The sequence below is a fragment of the Arachis stenosperma genome, chromosome 8, assembly GCF_014773155.1.
Source record: "Arachis stenosperma cultivar V10309 chromosome 8, arast.V10309.gnm1.PFL2, whole genome shotgun sequence".
In the NCBI taxonomy this organism is placed as follows: domain Eukaryota; kingdom Viridiplantae; phylum Streptophyta; class Magnoliopsida; order Fabales; family Fabaceae; genus Arachis; species Arachis stenosperma.
The window spans coordinates 43397144-43400992 of record NC_080384.1 but is presented as its reverse complement, the minus strand read 5'-3'; positions in this window follow the sequence as shown (position 1 = coordinate 43400992).

Here is a 3849-nt window from a genome sequence, read left to right as displayed (position 1 = left end):
GCACCTCCCAACACCAAACACCAGATATGGAGGATCCAAGTCAGGTATTAATTTGAATTATTTCTGTTTCATGTTCAGTGAATTTTCATTTGAATTTCTGGTAATTGTTAAATAATTTTATTTTGTTTGAATTTATGCTTTTGTTTGAATACTTTCTGTTCTTTGTTCAATGTAATTTTGCTTTTGTTTGAATAATTTATGTTCTTTGTTCAGTGTAATTTTGTTTGAATTTATGCTTTTGTTTGAATAAATTTTATTCTATGTTCAGTGTATTTTTGTTTGAATTTCTGGTAATTGTTAATAATTTTATTTTTTTTGAAATTCTGCTTCTATTTGAATAATTTCTGTTCTATGTTCATTGTTCTGTGTATTGTTGTTCATTGTATAATATATTTGTTGTTAATTTACTAAAATTGCTTCTGATGGTTAGTCTGCTGTTCATTATTCAATGTTCAAGCTCAAAGGATGTCCTTAACAATTAACATAGAAAGCTTTTCCATTTTTTGCATATGGTAGTTGTTAAAAGTTTTTTGAAAATATAATCCACTTAAGAATCAATTTTACATGTTTTCATCTTCAAATTATATTAAACATGCATAGGGTTTAAATTTACATTTTACTGTTATTAATAATGTGGTAAGAACAAAAGGTAGTTTTTATGGTGAACAATAACAAAGAAAAGTTATTGTCATCACTCACAACATTGCATAAAATTCACACACAAGTTTATATAAAAAAGTAATAATACTGTGATTTAGGTGTTCTTTGATCCAAACTCATAATGCATAATTACAAGAACAAATAAGTACTTGATATAGATTAGACAACTATTTGTTTTTCATTGTTTAGAGAAATTTATTGTTTTATTATTTTACTTGTTTAATTTCATTGTTGCTGGATGTTGTTTTATTGCTGATTCAGTGTTCATTATTTTATTTGTTGTTCATTCTTCAGGAAAATTGCTTCTGATTGGTGGTTCACTGGTTCAGTGGGTTTCTCTCTATGCATCAATTCTAGACCACATGTTTTGTAAACAAGATCTTGATTTTGTAAATTGCTTGTAAATTGATTTTGTTGTTTAATGTATTTGTTTAGTAAGTTTGATGTCAGTTCAAGTGAGAATATGGGTGACACCGGATTGCTGATTTCAATTGTGTATTTGTGTTGGTCAATTTCAATGTATAAGACTTTGTGAAATAGTATGGTAGTATTTTTTTGGAGTTGATTGAAAAAATCGAACAAATCGAACCAAACCAAACCGATTTTAATTGGTTTGGTTTGGTTGGGATGGCCTCGACTCAAAAACCGAACCGAACCGAACTGCAGTTTAATTAGACGATCGGATCGGATGATACTTCTCTCAAAAACTGAACCAAACCGCACCGCGAACACCCCTAGTCTTTACTGCTAGAGTTGTCTTCTTGGATTGGCTTAAATGAACTATCCTCTGAACTATCATCATTTACAGTTAAGTCAACATGAAGAGCTTCCTTGCCTTTATTAGCAGACCTTCTATATGTTCCAGCAGCTTGAGATCTTGTGATTCTCTTAGGTAAGAACTGAGGTTTGGACTTCATTTTTTATTTGTCTTTACCTTTTGCTGTGGATCATTCCTTGGTAGTCTCTCTCAACTTGGTTTTCAGGCTTGGGTTGGGCTTTTGAATGGGCTTTTCAGTCAGTTTGGGTTTGGAGATGGATGTTGGATTGGGCTTTGACTTAAGCTTGGGCTTTGGATTAGAATTAGGCTTCATAATGAGTTTGTCATGAGCCTTAGCAGGATTTGGATTAGGGGTTGTGTTATCATCAATTGTGTTTGGAATAGTGAGAGGGTTGGTTTTAGGGGGGTTGGAGTAGGATTGTTTATGGGGCTTGGATTTGCATTTGGGATAGGATTCGGTTCTGTAGTTGGGTTCGACGTGTTACCATCAGCTTTGGGACCCTCACTTGTATTCTTCTTACTCACCAAGTCTCCCTCACAAGTATCATAAAGCCATACTACAACTTTCTTTCCTGCAATCACCTCTGGTGTGGACACCCCATGCTCAAAATACACATCAACAACTCCATCATTCTTCTTTGCAACAAAACACATCTCTCTTAACTCACCATCACATGTCAGAGCCCTCAGTCCACCATCTAAGCTCCTCCCTGGAGGCAGCCACCAACACTGAAGTATGTTGTCATACCCAAACTCCTTGTAATAGTTTCTTACGAAGAACACATCTAACGTGTCCTCATCTAAATCTTCTAAGCGAGTTCTGTTATTTGGTGAGTACACTAGTATTCCATCATCAATTTTTTTAAATGTTCCCCCATGATAGAACATAATATCCATCAAAGTCTCCATCTGCATTATGCAAAAAACCAAATTGAGGAATCAAACAATCAGATTCACACATGCAAAAACAAACATTGACATTCAACCACATACAAAACACCAGAAACACCCATCAACCAACCCAACTAATATTGCATTAAAAATAGAGCATGGAAAAAATTTCTCCACTACCCACAAAAATCCTAACAGGTAATGAAAAACTTTAAACTTTCATCAACCAAAATTAATTTATTCAACAAACACAGACATTGATGCATATCTTTCTGTTGAAAAGCATTATTTTTTGCGAGTTCAGACGTACCTTCGTGTGCTCGCGATGAACTCCTTCTCCTTCCGTCAGCGACAACGATCGCACAAAACTATCACAGTGGTAGCGAACTCCACGGAGCCAAACGTTTTCAACCTTCAAACCCTATACAGTGGCCAGAACTCAGGATTTCATGGTGCGTTGTTTTGGTTTTTAGAAGACGAAGAGGAAGATGAAGTGATCACAGAGGTTTTGTTTCTAAATATATGCCCAACGACGTCGTTCCATCCATCCGCCAAAATGTACACTCCAGCGTAGCACCCAGTGTGGCATCTCAGCGCCATGTCACTGCCGGCGGCAGTTAATTTGCCTGGAGATGTGGGGAGGGACGACCCTAGTGCAATTTTAATAAAGTCGAGGACATAAACGGTGCAATTGGTAAGTCAGAGACTTTGGTACAAATCGTGAATCTCAAGAACCACTTTGGGTTTAACTCAACAAATATAACATCAATTCAATTATACATACATTTTAGTAATTGAGATTTGAGACGTCATTTGAAACTTTGTGCATATCTCGATACCGAAAATTTTGCATGTATCTCAGCAACTTGGTATCTATTTAGCTCTTATGACACAATGTCTGAATATCCGAGATTTATTCATTTTTTTAAAATTCCTTCGATAACCGAAATGTAATACATTGTGCATTTAAGTAATTAAGTTATATTTTATATATTTTCATAAATTTTGTATTTTTTAATTTAAATAAAAATTCCTTCGAAGAAATTTGGGTCTAGGATTTTTAAATTTGTGATAAAAATATAATAAATCGTGTCAATTTTTTCGTCTGTCACATATGTCACTTTATTTGCCACATCGGACCAAAACGTTAATGAATCATTCCTATTTCCATAGATGTGCAATTTTTATACATTTTAAAATTATTTAAGAGTACTTTTATCAAAAACAAAGTCAAATATATTTTTGTCTAAAATATTTTGAGAATATTTTTAATAATTTATCTAATACCTTAAATAATATATAACGAATGGTAGATAATAAATCAACATAAAGCTATATAATAAAAGTTACTTTTTGTTTATTTTGTCGTTGTCATTTTTTTAACATAAGCTAAATTAAATTCTGTTTTATTTGTACATGTTTGATTAATTAATTTTAGGATTTAATAGTCAACAAAAAAAATGTGTTTTTTTTAAGTATTTAACCAGTAACATTACCGGCTAAATCACCGATCTAGTAAT